Source organism: Medicago sativa, chromosome 6 (genome assembly GCF_051527215.1).
Source record: "Medicago sativa cultivar Bolivia chromosome 6, Bolivia_mono, whole genome shotgun sequence".
NCBI classification, from domain to species: domain Eukaryota; kingdom Viridiplantae; phylum Streptophyta; class Magnoliopsida; order Fabales; family Fabaceae; genus Medicago; species Medicago sativa.
This window is the reverse complement of record NC_140754.1, coordinates 42266223-42284504: the sequence shown is the minus strand read 5'-3', so window position 1 is coordinate 42284504 and position 18282 is coordinate 42266223. Positions and strand designations below refer to the sequence as shown.

Genomic DNA, 18282 nt, shown 5'->3' with positions numbered 1-18282 from the left:
TTAGTTTTGCAAGTCATCTGTTATGTTACTTATGTTACTGACAGAATACAGTGACGTTGTGCTGAAATTCGATAAGTTTCTCTATTCTCTATTTTTTTTTTTTAAGGATCTATTTATTTTATTTTATTATCAGTAACATTATTTGTAGTATTCTATTCTTTTTTTTATTCATTACTTTATAATAATTCTATGTCTAACATTTACATCGATTTTAACAACATTTTCTTGGCATAGAATTATTATTGTAAAATATACTTGACGTTATTAATTCTGCTTTTATTTCTAATTGTCTGTTGTGATTATTTTGATAACTGGTTAAAACTGAAAAGCATCAATGGTGTGGTTTTTGGTTTTGCAGATGAGGGAGCCAGATGGGTTGTGCGTTGCCTCATATCCGACGCTAAATGTCCTTATTCTGTTGGTAAACGCCTGAAAGACAGTAATTTTGCTGCCAATTATGCATTGTCCATAAATAAATTCCTTTGTAGGTAGGTAAAAGTCATGTTTGAATGATTTAAATTGTTTTTTTTTTTTTTCAATTCTTTTTAAATGAAAAATTGTCATGATTCCAATGGTATATATCACAGATACATGAAATTTCAGAGTCTGTAAACCTGAGGAGCATATAAATGTGTACTAATTTACTACGAATTACATATCAATGACTACGTTTATAAATGTGTTACTAATTTACTAATTTACTACGAATTATATGAATAAGTTGTCCATATTTTATCTCATTTTTTTCATGGATAGTGCTATGTTTTAACTAACGAAAGTCTTTCACTAGACCCTTCATGTAATTTGGCACAAAAATACAATTATGAAATTAAACTTACTAAAACAGAAATTGTGTTCCAAAATAAATTGAGTAAATTGCATTTACCACCCTTGAGGTTTCTATGAATAACACATACCTTGCATTTACCACCCTTGAGGTTTCTATGAATAACACATACCTTGCATTTACCACCCTTGAGGTTTCTATGAATAACACATACCACCCCTCTAGTTTTTAAGTGAACACTAACCTCCCTTGTTTTTCAATCAAACCAACAAATACCCCCCTATCTCTTAAAGCCGTTTGTTTCATGTATAACTGCTCAATTTCCAAGTAGCTCTATTAGTATCAATCACTACTATTTTTTATTAACATCTTTTTCCCAATTAAAATTATATGCAGTCTGCCATATCTTTCAATTTTCTACATCCTCGTTTATGTAGGTAATATTTCAAAGCCTCATTACAAATAAAGACACATTCATGTCATTAAAAATGAGTAAAAACACCTTATTAAAGAGTATTCATTGGCAATTTCAGGATACATTTTTACCTTGAATTTGCAATTTATGTTGTTATGTTTGGAGTGGTGTTTCATACGGTGGACTTACTAGATCTCCTCCATAATTTTTTTTTTTTTTTGGTCTTAGATGAAGTGGTAATCCACTGAAATTAAACTCACACACAACTGTGAGGTCCCTGTGAAGGGAGGTTAGTGTTTTCTGAAAACTAGAGGAGGTGTTTGTGTTATTTGATAAAACCTCAGGGGAGCTTGGTGTAATTTTCCCAAATAAATTTCCAATTAATTAAACGAGATACTTTTCCTTTTTTATCTTCTCTTCTTGGTTCTCTTTTAATTTTTCAAAATCAGTAACTCTGCCGATGGAAAGAAGTTGTTAACTCCTCAACCACGTCTGATCACAGGTTAAACCGAAAATAGGTGCTCGAATTGGAAAAGGAGAGGTAAGTTTAAATGCCTTTTACATTTCTTTTGCACTTAAGAAGGATAGAAATATGAAATTAGATTATATTTCACTAAAAGTTCACAGAGATCTTACGCGAGAAGCAATTTTACAATCTTATAACCACTTAGAGATCCTAAAAGTTCAAGTTTTCTTGATAAGGTTCGCTCTTTGATTCTGTAAAGCAGCCTTTTAACTCATTTTATACCCTAAAAGCTACTTTTGAGATGCCATACATGAACTTATTGTGACGCTACAAATATTTTAGTAATATATTTTAGTAATATTTGAATATATAATTATACATGAGACTGTTGTGGTGTGATAATGTTCTATATGGTTGTCCTTATGTGTCTGATTTAGTAACTACTCTTATTTTTATAATAAGAAAGATAAATAACTATTTATTTTTGAAAGAAAAATATGTCAAAAGCATGGCCACCCTTCACTATTATCAAAAATGGAAGAGTAGATAAAATTAGTTTAACTCTCATGTCCATAAAAATGTAGATGGATCAGAGTTGGACAATAATTCACGTGTCTTTGTGCGATCAATCCAATAGGGTTTAGAATACTCCAAGCTCCTATAAATTTATATGTTGAATTTATAGGGGCTTGGGATATTTTAAATCTTATTGGAATGATCCCACAAAAACACGTGAACTATTGTCCAACATTGTTCCATAGACATGTTTATTGTCATCTATTATTAGCTTATTTTATAGAAGTCGGTGGTGGGGAAAATTGACATGCTAATGCGATTCAAATCAGACGAGACTCAATACACCAATCATGCCAATATTGAAATCATCCTCACTTGTCTTGCTATTATACGACTAATCCAAAAAATATTTTCAACATGGTTAAATTTTGAAGATTTAAAAATAATGATTTTCAATAATAATGATTATTTTAAATTAGAATTACTAGAACATGGTATGTGCATTTTTAAATCAATTCATTTTAAATTAGATTTATTAGAACATGGTATGTGCATATGTTGGTGACAATCAATAGGCTTTTAATGACAATAATAATATTGGTGGCAAGGAATTTTTTTTTTCTTCAATTTTATCTTAATGATTAGCAAACGGATGCATCATCTTAATTCTCAGCAAACATTATCTAGTTGAATTGATTTTTGAATAAGTAGAATATTTGGGAGTCATGTGTTTTCTTTAAACTTATGTTATAAAATTTCGAGTGTTGATGAAAACGTTTATAGACTGTATATATGCAGGGGCTATGGGGAGTTTCAATCAACTGAAATTATTATGATAGTATGAGTGAAACATTGAGTTTGTTTACCAAATATGGTAAGTGAATCTTAGAAAGTTGCATGAGTTAGGTTTGTATGAAAAATATTCTTTATAGATAAGATCGAAAAATATTTTATAAAGAATAGTTATCGTTTGTATCATAATTTATTTTGTTAAGTAGGCATTGAGTTAGGTTCACAAACAAATATTGAATGTTTTAGTTTCCGAAAAGGCGTTAATTCAGCTCATAGAGCAAAGTGGCATGTGTGTGAGTTTGATCTCTTGTCAAAACATAACATATTGTTTTCAATTCTTACAAACGGCACTACAACATTTAGGCTATAATGCAACGCCACTTTTAAAGGAGTCAAATAAAACTGTTGTGTAATTTGACTAAAACAACACAATTTTAAATGGTAGTCTTATTTAATCTAAACAATAATAACACAACAGTTTTAATTTTAATAATATTTAATTATTTTACTTTTATTTTTTTAATTTCTTTTATTTTTACATTTCAGAGAGAAGAATCCAAATTTTCATTTCACTCTCTCTTATAAGCGCTTCTTCACGTTTCTCTCCCACTCTCTCTCTCTTCCCTCTGTCTCGTTTGCCTCTCATAAGCACTTCTCAGAATCACTTCTCAAAATCACTTCAACACAAACGCTTACCTTTCTCTCTCATAAGCACTTCACTGAATCACTTCTCACAACCACTTCTACATAATCGCTTCATATTCGCCGTTCATCGCTTCCTAACAACTGCTTCATCACATCGTTGTTCATCAGAATCGCTGTTCATCAGAATCACATCATCTCATCGAATCACTTCCCTCACAAGGTTAATTCTGATTCAAATTTCATATTTCAGTTTTATTTTTTATTTTTTTAGGTTAATCTCAATCTGAATCTGATTTGATGTTTAGAGTAAGAATGAAAATAAGCTGACACGAAAATTTGATTTGTTGACATGAAAATTAGTATGCTAGAAGTAAGCTGAATTTGAAATATTTGATGAGATAAGCTGATAATATGCTAAAATCTGAAACTAAGCTGAATCTAAAATATTTCCTATAAGCTTTTTTAATTTCTCGTAAGCTTGCTCTAAATCTGATTTTGATGTTTAAGTTTATTGAATCTAATTAGTGTAAGCTTGGTTGACAATCAGAATCTGATTTCTTGTAAGCTGAATCTGATTTCTCGAAAGTTTAGGTTGAAATTTTGATGTTTAATTTCGTAAATTGATTTTGAGAATAAGAATTGTGATTTTTAAGATTTTTTTGGTTAATCTGAATAGGAACGAGAATAAGCTTATTTGTAAGTTAATTTGAATTGCTTTGTTTTTTGTTGAAATGAGAATTAGTAGAAAATGATATGAAAGGATAATATGAAAAGCTTACTCTAAATCTGATTTTGATGTTTAAGTTTATTGAAAATCAACTAAGTTTGGTTGATAGTTAAAATATGTTGAAGTTTTGCTTAATGAGAATGATAATTTTGAACTAATTTCAAGTTTTTTTGTTTCTTTTGGTTTATTTGTGGATGATTTATCTACCGATACTTCACTGTTGCGTTCACTTTCCGTATCTCTTGCCATCCAGGTTTGTTCACTTTGTCGTGTTTTATTAAGTATCCCATGTTGATGCATTTTGATTAGTCTGGTTACCATAAAAATGTTGTTGAATATTTTAATTTGATTGAATCCATTCACGTGTATCGATTGTGGTACTGAACTATGGGATATATATCTCTGACCTTAGTATAGCTCTTGATTAGGTTAAACCAAAAATTAACTATGGACCATTTTTTGTAAGTTATTTTTTTCACGAGGAATGACATAAGTAAAACATGACCAATTCCACTCTAAAGGTTATAATGCAATTGTGCTATTAACAAACTTGTGTCCAACTGGAATAGTTTCATAGTTTGAATGCGATCTTTAGTGATATGTCTTGTGGGATGTTCTGATAAATATTTGACAGAGCATAGGAATTCCTTTTAAGTTTGATATAGACTTAAGATTCTCTCTTATTAATTAGGTGGCTGATTCTCATTTTATATTTTACATTATGATTAAGTTTGGCATTGAGAATCCAAAGTGTTTGTTAAGTGGACCAATATATGTATGTTTGTGCTTCTTTAATGCTCATATTGTTAGGATCATCATCATTTGACTAATTGTTGTGTGCGTGTCTTTGCGTTTGCTGAAATCAATGTTACTAATTTGATTATTTAATTGGCTCTCTGAACTCATTAATCACCATAAATTTATACTTCAAGCTGTACTAATTTTTCCTCATTTATTTTTATACTTGTCACAGTTGAAGACGACATAGCTGTAAGGAAGACCTGCATCCTCATTTTCTACACCAACAACAAATACTCTACTGTATGGTTTCTTTCTTTCCTTATATTTTATCTTCAACAGAACCCTAGAGTAATTTTCTCATTGTAACTTTTTGTTTTCTTTTTACTTGTTAGATGATTAGATATGACACAGAGATGATGATAGTTAGATATTCTTTCTTCTTTCTTCCTTTTACTTGTTAGATAATTAGATATGGCATAAAGATGATGATGATTAGATATCACTTCTTTTTTTAGTAAACTCAATGGACAAAGAATGGATGAAATTTCCAAGAGAAAGCCCAGAGTACATGAAGGGTGTATTCTTTTTTCTTAATTATGCTTATAAGAAAGGAAAACCTGCAGGACTAGAGATTTTGTGCCCTTGCGCTCAATGCCACAATGCTTCTTGGAAAACAGAAGCAGTCGTATTTGATCATTTAATAGGAAATGGATTTGAGAAAGGCTACAATGTTTGGGATCGCCATGGTGAGGGGTTAAGTCCCATGGATATTGATGGTGATACAGATTCTGAAAAGGATGAACTAGATAACATTGATGAACTATTGAATGACAAATTTAGAGATGTGATACAAGAGGAGTGTGGAGTTAACAATGGTCTTAATGATGATGCTAAAAAGTTTTATAATCTGATTGAAGAAGCAAGCCAAGAGTTGTACCCAGGATGCAAAATTTTCTCTACATTATCTTTCATTATTCGTCTGTACTTGTTGAAGTGTCTTCATGGTTGGAGCAATGCATCCTTTACTTCTCTGTTAGAGTTGTTGAAATAATCTATGCCTTTATTAAATGTTCCTGATTCATATAATAAAACTAGAGGAATGATAAGAGATTTGGGACTTGATTATAGTAAGATTGACGCATGACCTAATGACTGTATGCTATATTGGAAAGATCATAAGAATGACATATCATGCCATGTTTGTGGTGCTTCACGGTGGATTTAAAGTACTACAGAAAGTGGTCAGACTGAGGAAAACAAAAAAGAACACAAAGTCTCTGCAAAAATATTAAGACATTTTCCTTTGATTCCTAGACTGGAAAGGTTGTTTATGTGTTCAGAGACAACCACTTCATTAAGGTGGCATCATGATGATCGTTCCAAAGATGGGAAATTAAGGCATCTTGCTGATGGACAAGCATGGAAAGACTTCAATGGTCATCATCCTGAATTTGCTCATGATTCACGTAACATATGACTTGGATTGGCTAGTGATGGATTCAATCCATTTAGAGCAATGAATTTGAAATATAGTGCATGGCCTGTTATACTGATTCCTTATAATTTCCCACCATGGTTGTGTATGAAGGCTGAGTATTCTATGTTATCTTTACTAATACCTGGGCGAGATTCACCTGGAAATAACATTGATGTGTACCTCCAACCATTAATTGAAGAGTTAAAGGTACTGTGGAATTTAGGTGTAGAGACATATGATGCTTCGACATATCAAACTTTTCAAATGCGAGCAGCTCTCTTATGGACTATTAGTGACTTTCCAGGGTATGCTATGTTGAGCGGATGGAGTACGAAAGGATATATGGCTTGCCCTTACTGTAATTATAACACTAACTCTATCTATCTGAGCCATAGTCGAAAGGTGTGTTATATGGATCATCGTGTTTTCTTACCTATGAATCATAAATATAGATCAAATTCAAGGGATTTTAATGGGGAAAAAGAATTCAGGCCTCCACCAGATTCGCTTGAAGGGATAGAAATTTCAGAAATATTAGAAACCTACAACAATGTCTTTGGAAAGAAGCAAAAGAAAATTAGCAATGGTCCATGGAAGAAAAAATCCATCTTTTTTGAGTTTCCATATGGGAAGCATAATACTTTGCGCCATAATCTTGATGTGATGCACATAGAGAAAAATATTTTTGATAGTATTATCGGAACCTTGTTGGATATACCGAGGATGACAAAAGATCATGGCAAGACTCGTTTGGATTTACAAGACATGGGAATTAGAAAGAAACTTCATCCGAAGGAGATCAATCAAGGGGAGGATATAGTTTTTGCAAAAGCATGTTTCTCTATGACCACAAATGAAAAATCTATTTTTTGTGGCGTTTTAAAAAATGCAAAACTACTAGATGGATGTGCATCAAACATTTCAAGGTGTGTTCAACTTGGCGAAAGAAAAATTTGTGGCTACAAGACTCATGATGCACATATTATGTTACATTATTTACTTCAAGTAGCAATAAGAAGTACAATGTCTAATCAAGTTGCTCACCCTTTAATCCGCCTTTGTTATTTTTTCGTTGTTTATGTAAAAAAGTTATCGATTTGAAGGATCTTGATATCTTAGAATCACAGATTGCAGAAACTCTTTGCCAACTAGAGACAATTTTTCCTCCAAGTTTCTTTGATATAATGGTTCATTTGCCTATACATCTTGTGAATGAGGTGAGAATGGGAGGGCTAGTTCAATATAGGTGGATGTACTCTCCTGAAAGGTCTTTAGGTAAATTGAAGGGTTACGTTCGTAACAAAAGTCGTCCAGAAGGTTCTATGGCAGAAGGATACATAGTCGAAGAAGGCTTAACACTATGCGCAAGGTATTTGAATAGTGGTGTAGAGACAAGGTTTAAACGAATGCGAAGGAATAATGAGAATTGTTATCCTTATGAAGTTGAAGGTTCATACTTTTTTCCCTATATTGGTCATCCTATTGGAGGAAAGAAAAAGGGTGAAGCAATTTATTTAGATAGCAATTCAAAGAATCAAGCTCACTGTCACATCTTGTTCAATTGTGATGCAGTTCAAATTTTTTTGAGGTAAACACACTATTTGTTGTAGGTTTTAAGTTAGTAGAATTATTAATTAGTAAGTTATCAATGAGTTTTCTATATTGCAGAGAGCATGAAAATGTAACAAAAAATCTCAATAAAAAAAGGAAGTGGAGCAAAGCAAAGAGGCAGGGGCAGGATTTCATTGAATGGTTCAAAAACCGTACTTGGATGGATGATGTATCTGATGAACTTAAAGAGTTGTCAAGAGGACCAAATGTTGTTGCTAGGAGATTTTCAGGTTTTGTTATTAATGGTTATAGGTTTCATACTAAACAACGTGATGCAAGAAGGAAAACACAAAAGTTCTATGTGAAAGCAAAATAACTGCCTAATGGTTTTGTAATAAAAAAAATGTGATAAACATTAAAATCATTATTAAATAATCACTTAATATGCCACTTGTATGTGAAAGAAAAATAATTGTCAAATCGTAAATAAAATAAAAGAATATTGAAAATCATTATTGATAAATGGTTTAAAATAAAAACTATTATTGATGAAATAAAATAGTTTTGATAGTTAGGTGTGTCTTTTTATAGTATCTATCATATTATACTGTTCATTTTATTTAATTTTTGGCCCAATAATGTTCAATTTAATTTAATTTTACTAAAATTAGATGTATGGAATACTGAAACCATAAGTACGGTTAAGTGGTTTAGATCGTGTTCTTTGTGAAACCAAAATAACTGCCTAATGGTTTTAAATGAAATTATTAATTTGTTTTATACAATTTATCTTCTAGAAAAACAAAACATACTTTTGTTTTAAAAATTTAATTATTAAATATTTAAAATTCTTCAAGTCATTGGAATATACATTGAAATAATTACTCCATTGAAAAATGATTTGAAAACCGCTTCAACTTTCATTTGGAACTGCTTCAACTTCCCTTCAACTTTCCTTTTGCAACCGCTTCAAATTTCCTTTGCAACCATTCACTCTTGAAAACCGCTTCAACTTTCCTTCAAATTTCCTTTGCAACCGCTTCAACTTTCCTTTGCAACCAATCACTCTTGAGTTCCATCTCCTGTACACAAGAGAACTCTATATGTTGCTATGACTACAAAAATCCAGAAAAAGGTTAGTAGTAACTATATACATGATGATATTACTTTCTCTATTCTCTCTAAACTTCCTATTAAATCTATCAAGAGGTTTTTTTGCGCTTGCAAATCATGGTCTTTCTTATTTGAAAACCCCAATTTCATAAACATGTTCCGCAACAATCTATTGTCCAAATCTCATCCGTTGTACGATGATGCATTTCTCATTGTAAACCATTTTCCACAACCATTTCATGCGGATATTTATGTACTTTCTGGTGATAGGTTTGAGAATAAAGTGAAATTGGATTTGACACCTTCATTACCCTTGGAAAATGGTTATGAGCATATTCGTATATTAGGCTCAGCCATTAATGATACTCTTTGTATATATGACTATGTTGGTAATACAAGTGTTGCATTATGGAACCCTGTTACGGAGGAAGTTAAGGCCATTCCTCCTATCACCATAAAGGTTACAGCTGAATATCGTCTTCATGGATTTGGCTATGACCATATTAGTGATGACTATAAAGTCATTCAATATGTTGATTCATATACATTTAATGATAATGTTCTGGTGAATGAGTGTTTTTGGAACATATATAGTCTAAACATCAACTCATGGAAAAAAATCAATTTTGATATGCCAAGTCGTTACCAGAATTTTGATACTTAGGTGTATTTGAATGGGATGTGTCATTGGTGGGGAGGAACACATACTAAGGCATATACGGTGTCATTTATACTGTGCTATGCATGTGAGTTGTTGTCGAAATTTGAATTTAAATTTGTGTAAAAAAGAAACTTTTAAACTATATATGAAATGATTACCGAAATAATGTTAACATTTTGAATGAAACCATTAGACAATTAGTTTGGTTTCACATAGAACACTATCAAAACCATTAAACCATACTTATGGTTTCAACAATAGTTTTTATGGGCGAAGGTGTAATATAGTAGTCCTCATTGCACCAGTTAAATGACATTGTATATGCCTCAGTATGTGTTCCTCCGCACCAATGACACATCCCATTCAAATACACCTCAATATCAAAATCCTGGTAACGACTTGGCATATCAAAATTGATTTTCTTCCATGAGTTGTTGTTTAGACTATATATGTTCCAAAAACACTCATTCACCAGAACATTATCATTAAATGTATATGAATCAACATATTGAATGACTTTATAGTCATCCCTAATATGGCCATAGCCAAATCCATGAAGACGATATTCAATCGTAACCTTTCTGGTGATAGGAGGAATGACCTTAACTTCCTTAGTAACAGGGTTCCATAATGCAACACTTGTATTACCAACATAGTCATATATACAAAGAGTACCATTAATATCTGAGCCTAATATACGAATATGCTCATAACCATTTTCCAAGGGTAATGAAGGTGTCAAATCCAATTTCACTTTATTCTCAAACCTATCACTAGAAAGTACATAAATATCCGCATGAAATGGTTGTGGAAAATGGTTTAGAATGAGAAATGCATCATCGTACAACGGATGAGATTTGGACAATAGATTGTTGCGGAACATGGTTATGAAATTGGGGTTTTCAAATAAAAAAGACCACGATTTGCAGGCGCAAGAAAACCTCTTGATAGATTTAATAGGATGTTTAGAGAGAATAGAGAAAGTAATATCATCATGTATATAGTTACTACTAACCTATTTCTGAATTGTTGGAGCCATAGCAACAGATAGAGTTCTCTTGTGTACAGGAGATGGAACTCAAGAGTGAATGGTTGCAAAGGAAAGTTGAAGCGGTTGCAAAGGAAAGTTGAAGGGAAGTTGAAGCGGTTTTCAAATCATTTTTCAATGGAGTAATTATTTCAATGTATATTCCAATGACTTGAAGAATTTTAAATATTTAATAATTAAATTTTTAAAACAAAAGTATGTTTTGTTTTTCTAGAAGATAAATTGTATAAAACAAATTAATAATTTCATTTAAAACCATTAGGCAGTTATTTTGGTTTCACAAAGAACACAATCAAAACCATTTAACCGTACTTATGGTTTCAGTATTCCATACATCTAATTTTAGTAAAATTAAATTAAATTGAACATTATTGGGCCAAAAATTAAATAAAATGAACAGTATAATATGATAGATACTATAAAAAGACACACCTAACTATCAAACCTATTTTATTTCATCAATAATAGTTTTTATTTTAAACCATTTATCAATATTGATTTTCACTATTCTTTTATTTTATTTACCATTTGACAATTATTTTTCTTTCAAATACAAGTGGCATATTAAGTGATTATTTAATAATGATTTTAATGTTTATCACATTTTTTTATTACAAAACCATTAGGCAGTTATTTTGCTTTCACATAAAACACTATCAAAAGCTCAAAGCTTGGTTGGAAAAAAATTCAAAGCAGGGGCAAATTTCAATTGAAGGTCAAAAGAAGCAAAAACCATAGACAACTAGAATTTCGATCCAAGAGGCAGAATCTACTCAAATAGAACATAAAAAGCAGGATCACATGAAACAATCACATGTTCAACAAGGTCTTTTATTAGTTATCTATTTGTTTCATGTGTCTAAAAGCCAAACTAGTGGACGACTCTATGATGAATGGATTAAGCAACAAAGTTTCTGCTCAAATCAAAAAGGACCTTGTTAATCACGGACCATCCAAGAAGCAAAAGAATACTCTGAAGCGTAAGTGCTACATCAAATGCAGTTTTTAGGAACTAACAAAACATGTGACAATTTTTTTCCCAATTTTCTCACATTTATTTTTGGCGAATTCTATGTTAACTGGCAATGTCATGATGTAGTTTTTTTTTACTGTCTTTTTTTTGGCTGATGTGAGTACTTTATTAACTAGTGGACGACTCTATGATGAGTGGATTAAGCAACAAAGTTTCTGCTCAAATCAAAAAGGACCTTGTTAATCACGGACCATCCAAGAAGCAAAAGAATACTCTGAATCGCAAGTGCTACATCAAATGCAGTTTATAGGAACTAACAAAACATGTGACAATTTTTTTTCCCAATTTTCTCACATTTATTTTTGGCAAATTCTATGTTAACTGACAATGTCATGATGTAGTTTTTTTTACCTGTCTTTTATTTGGCTGATGTGAGTACTTTATTAACTAGTGGACGGCTCTATGATGAATGGATCTGCTCAACACAAAACGGACCTTGTTAATCACAGACCATCCAAGAAGCAAAAGATAACTCCGAAGTGTAAGTGCTACATCAAATGCACATGCTATGGAAACTAACAAAACATGTGACCATTGTTTTCCTAATTTTCTCACATTTAGTTTTGTCGAATTCTATGTAAAGTGACAATGTCATGATGCAGTTTTTTGTTTTTACTTGTATTTTACTTGACTGATGTGAGTATTTTATTAACTAGTGGACCAATCTATGTTCAATGGATTAAGCAACAACTTTTCTGCTCAAGTCCAAAAGGACCTTGGTGATGATGGACCATCGAAAAAGCAAAAGAGTACTCCAAAGATTCCGTCAATGTCACTTTATGAGTACTTTAAAAGGAGTAGGGAGCAACTTGAAGCAGAGGAGTCTGAAAATGAAGAACTTGACAGGGAACAAGAAGTTGAGGGTGAGATAAACTATGAAAATGATGATGGTGATAATTCAATATGGAAGGTAACACCCCTACTAGTTTGGCTTTCCACTGCTTCTCTTATATATGTGTATATATATGTATAACTCTTGTGATATTGGAATGTTAACTAGGAGAAGCATCAAAAAAAAAAAAAGAGGAAGCACATTGTGCTTAAAAATTCATGCTCGGTCACTAGTTGATAGACAAGAAATCACCTTAAATGAAGAAGGAGAGGCCATTGGACCAAGTCAAAAGATCGTTTCTGAATTCAGCAATTTTTTGGGATCAGTAGCAAGGATGTCAGATTTATGTCCTCTTACTTACACAAATTGGAAAGCTATACCAAAGAAGAAGAAGACTATATGGGCCTATGTCAATGTATCAACTCTTCTAGTGTGTGTGTGTGTGTGTGTGTGTGTGTGTGTTTGAGTACATTGTTCCTTCACTTAATCCTTAATCCAATATATTTATCTATATACGTTCCTTTTCGTTGCATAAAAGATACATTGTTCCTGAAAAAGGAAAGAAGGTTGTATATGCTATTATAAATGATGCTTGGAGGCGGTATAAATGGTTGATTAAGAAAAATCATTTTACTAAGTATAGAAACTTGCGTGAGCTGCTGAAAAACCGTCCAGATAGCATACCTGAAGCACACTTTAAGAAATTAATGACTTATTAGAGATATGAAGCTATTCGAGTAAGGTAAATTTAATTTTAATTGTTTATTATTCTACATTATTATTTTCATATTTGATCAATTTAGTTCATCATATGAATACAGGAAATCAGTCATCAAAATGCTAAGAATATAGATAAACAAAAATGGAGACATCAAGCGGGTCCCATAAGCTTTACTGTCATAAGGGAAAGATTGGTATATAACTTTTACTACTATTACCGAATAATTAAATTCTTCTATTAGTGATGATTTTTCTACTATTAGAGAATAATTTTTTGCTTTGGATAGCGTGCAACCAAGGATGATAGAGAGTTTCCTACTCAAGCTGAAGTTTTTATTGAAACACGACAAGGTAAGAGAGGAAAGCAGCTGGACCAAGTTACAAGTGATGCAATCGTAAGTTTTTTCTTTATGATTTTACCAAGTTAGATATTGGCAGAAACTGGAATAAAAATAATCATGATTTTATCCTCAAAAATGACTTTACGTAGTCAACTAATGTTGTTTTTGATTTTGCAAGACAAATCTTCAAGATTTGATCACAAATTCTGGTCAGTCTTCGGTTGAAGCTTTTCAAACTGTCTTTGGAAAAGAAAAACCAGGGAGAGTGCGCTGCTATGGAAGAGTTACAACATCTTCTCTGTTGAAAAGAAATAAAGTGGCAGATATGGAAAAAAAGCATTCTGCTGAGGTGAAAAGTTTAACTGACAAGGTCCAAGAGATGGAGACTATACATAGAAAGGATATGGCTGCAATGGAAGAAAAATTGCAAGTTCTTCTAAGGGTCATGCTGAACCAAAGCAACACTAGCATAGATATGGGGGATTTAGGAGCTTTTTTATCAACCCAAAATGATGACAATAATGTTCGACATTCATCTACATCTAATGTAATATCCCGCCTGTCAGCATCGGTATATTACCCGTTGATCGTGCTAGAGGAATTAAATTTATGGAAAGTGAGTCAATGGAAATATTTTATGAGATGTCAGCTTTATACGGGAAAAGTATCAGAGTCGTTTTAAGCACGCTGGAGGCAAGGTCAATTTGGTAATTGCACGTTTAAGGGATATTTATTTGGGTTGGGCACAAAATATCTCATTTCCTCTTTGACTTTCTCTCTCTAGGTTTTTGAAGTTGGTTTTGCTCTCCCTTCTCTCTAGTTGTCGGCCATCTCTCTCCCACCTTCAAACTCCATTAATCTCACTCAAACCTAATGAAATCAGCGTGCAACTGCAACTACAAGATACTTAGACCACTTCAATTAGCTTGCAAAGCTTAAATTTTCCCTTTCTTCTCCATCTTGGCCGAACCTTTTTCCCTCCATCCCTCTTTTGTAAAGTTTGCAAAATCAAGTCTTGGGCATGTTGGATTTGTGATCCTGGTATGGATTATGTGTTAGTGGGTTTGTTGGGCTGTTATGGACAAGTTAGTAATGGAAGGTATGTATGTTTGAGTAAAGGAAGGTATGTATGTTTGATTTTGATATGTTATGTATGTTTAGAATTGCTAGAATCATAAGCTAATAGTGAAGTTAAATGAAATAGAACTATTGTGGATAAGCTGGTAGTGTGTAATTGATACATAAGTGAAAACTAGAGACTCAAGAACCTATAGGAGCTGTTGTGATTGCTGTTGGACAGGTTCTGTTTTTGGGGTCGTACCTGTTATTGTGTTGATCAAAATTCAATAATTACTGGATTTTTGGATTCTGCACGTAATTCCCTTCAAATCGGATATAAACTTCATGTGATTCGGACTAGAAATGAACTCGGAAAGTGCGTTTGAAATTCGGTATTTCTGCTGGAAAAATGTTTACGGGTTTTGGGACAGGGCTTCACTAAAACGGTAATAACTCTTTCTCTGTAACTTGGAATCAAGTGAACTTTGTTGCTATGGTTAGCTAACGAAATGCCCGACATTTTGGTACCGGTTTCATGATTTTAGGTTCAGTATTGAGGCCTGGAGGAGCGTTTGAAGTAAGGGGACTGATATGGGTTTTGTGCTGAACCAAGGAATCGAGTTGTTGGTGATAAGCTGGGCTAGGGTTTGGTGTAGAAGCTTGGGAGCTTGAAGCAAATCTCAGTGAATACATGTGAGTTCTTTAGATAGTTTTCCTACCTTGGGTTTGTGTGTGTGTGATGAGTCATAGATAGTATTATTTATTGCCTTATTTAGTTTAGTTTTATTTTAGATTTGATTTAGTTTTATTGCATTTTATTTTATATTAGAATATTTTACTTCAAATTATGTTTTATTTTATTTTAGGAATAAATATATGGTGGAAGGTGTCTTGGAGCAAAAGAAAGAGGACTGGAGCATATACAGCGCAAGAATACGAAGATACGGGACAAAAATATGTTCCCACCAAGTCAGAAGCTTGGCACGGCCAGTGCCAACATGTGGCACGGCCGTGCCACCTCCAGAAGCCACTTTTGCTGCTTTTTCTTCAAGGCCAAGTTACCCTGTTGCAGCTTTACTGTTTTACCCTTTTAGTTGCTTAGTTTCTAAGTCGATTGTAAAGCTATAAATAGAGTAGCTCTCCACCATAAACAATCATCCTTTACTTTGTTTATTTCAATTGCTATTTTAATAAAAGTCTTTATTTTCTCTTTTACTTTCTTTGCAATTTATTTTACCGTATTTCTCTCTTCTTCCTCCATGTCTACGATGAACATGAGTGAGTAGACTTCTTAGTCTTAGGATTATTGGGGAGTCTAATGACTCAATCCTAAACAAAACATGTCTAAACCCTAATTTCTATGTAACCCTAATTTCTAATCTAGATTCACCGTCTTAACGTGGATTAACAATTATCAAACTGTGGAAGCGAAAGCGGAGGGTTTGATAATCGTTAATCCATCATCCCAAACATCAATTCATAAAGCGAGAGCGGAGCTTTGATGTTGGAACAAGTGAATCTAGACAATAGTTGCAAAACAGTGAAATAGTCTTTGCAACTATTGAGACAAAGAGTAGTTTCAATCCTCTATGCATCTTCTAGTAATCATGTCAGTGAAATAGGCTTGGTTGCTAGAAGTAAACTCTCACCGGACTTTCATCGGAAAGGTGAGGGGCTAAGGGAAACCGGTCTTTAGAAATTAGTGTGTAAATCATGAAATTAGATGTTTAGGTTTTGTCTAGTGAAGGATTAGTTATTAAGATGAACCAATGATCCTAAGGCCCTTTATTATTATTGTTTTTACCTTCAGCAATCAAACCCTTTCTAATCAACTTTCTCTCCTCTAATCATTCATTAAAAGTTAATTGAATTGACCAACTCCCTAGCGGAAGGATACTCTACTTACTACTATTACTTCGATAGGCCGTGCGCTTGCGGTTTGGCTCTATCAAGTTTTTGGCTCCGTTGCCGGGGAGTTAACTAATTTAATTAGCTTTTTCTTAGTGATTAGAATTCTCTCTTCTTCTTTCTCTTTTTCTTTTTTATTTTTAACTTTTTGTTTTTTTCTGTTATCGTTAACTTCTTGGGTTCTCAACCTTGTATGCGAAGAACTAGAAATCAAGCGGTATTCATACCCGAGATCGAAAGGTTCTTACATAGAAGGAGGAGAGCAGCACAAAATAACACCGCCATGGCCAATCGCACTCTCAAAGAGTATGCAACGCCGTCTACGGCTGAGCCACAAGCTGTTATAGTGTACCCAACGGTTGAGGATGACAACTTTGAAATCAAGCCTGCCCTACTTAACTTGGTGCAGCAAAACCAATTCTCGGGATCCCCCACCGAGGATCCCAATCTTCACATCTCTGTTTTCCTACGAATTAGTGGAACCATGAAGGAGAACCAAGAAGCCGTAAGACTTCATCTCTTTCCCTTTTCCTTAAGGGATAGAGCTAGCGCTTGGTTCCATTCCCTCGAAGTCGGTTCCATTACTTCATGGGATCAGATGAGGCAAGCATTCCTTGCCCGTTTCTTTCCACCATCTAAAACCGCCAAACTTAGAGACCAAATCACACGGTTCAATCAAAAAGATGGGGAATCTCTCTATGAGGCGTGGGAGCGTTTCAAAGAAATGCTAAGACTTTGTCCCCACCATGGCCTAGAGAAGTGGCTTATAGTCCACACTTTTTATAATGGCTTGTCTTATACCACTAAGATGTCTGTTGATGCAGCTGCAGGTGGAGCACTTATGAACAAAAACTACACGGAGGCGTATGCCCTAATTGAAGACATGGCTCAAAATCATTACAAATGGACCGACGAGAGAGCCATCTCTAGTTCTTCATCCTCCAAAAAGGAGGCAGGTATACACGAAGTCTCTAACTATGATCACCTTGCTTCTAAAATTGATACACTAACTGAAAAACTTGAAAAATTCAATGTTAGTGTTATCAATTCTGCTTCTACTCCTTCTTGTGAAATATGTGGTATAACTGGCCATGCTGGTGTTGATTGCCAACTAGGTAGTGCTACTAACAGTGTTGAGCAAATGAACTATGCTCAATACAACCAAGGGATGCAACAAAATCAAAATTTTTATAAAAACCAAAATCCCTATGGACAAGTAACACCACCCGGTTATGCAAACAACCAAAGATTCACTCAAAAATCCAATTTGGAAATTTTGTTGGAAAATTCTATTGCCAACCAAAACAAACAACTTCAAGAACTTAAAAACCAAACTGGATTTCTGAATGATTCTCTTTACAAGCTCAATACCAAGGTTGATTCTATTGCTACTCACACTAAAATGCTTGAAACTCAAATCGCTCAAATAGCCCAACAAGTGGCTACATCT

At 33.3% G+C, this 18282-nt stretch overlaps 1 long non-coding RNA gene, 1 other non-coding gene and 3 pseudogenes across 3 annotated transcripts; 3 read left to right on the top strand and 2 right to left on the bottom strand.

The window, feature by feature from the left end:
• Positions 1-3530: 3530 nt before the first annotated feature.
• Positions 3531-8158, top strand: LOC146915241 (uncharacterized; annotated as a pseudogene). The gene is made up of 2 exons (XR_015014519.1): positions 3531-3841; positions 5322-8158. The product of XR_015014519.1 is annotated as an uncharacterized LOC146915241 (transcript).
• Positions 8159-9228: 1070 nt separating this feature from the next.
• On the top strand, positions 9229-10014 carry LOC146915240 (putative F-box protein At3g16210; annotated as a pseudogene).
• On the bottom strand, positions 9675-10930 carry LOC146915239 (putative F-box protein At3g16210; annotated as a pseudogene).
• Positions 10931-14737: 3807 nt separating this feature from the next.
• LOC146915238 (uncharacterized) lies at positions 14738-15624 on the top strand. The gene is made up of 2 exons (XR_015013274.1): positions 14738-15370; positions 15470-15624. It is a non-coding gene; the product is annotated as an uncharacterized LOC146915238 (long non-coding RNA).
• A 1854-nt stretch (positions 15625-17478) lies between these two features.
• LOC146915237 (small nucleolar RNA R71) lies at positions 17479-17585 on the bottom strand. Its single transcript, XR_015017016.1, has one exon. It is a non-coding gene; the product is annotated as a small nucleolar RNA R71 (small nucleolar RNA).
• Positions 17586-18282: the final 697 nt, after the last annotated feature.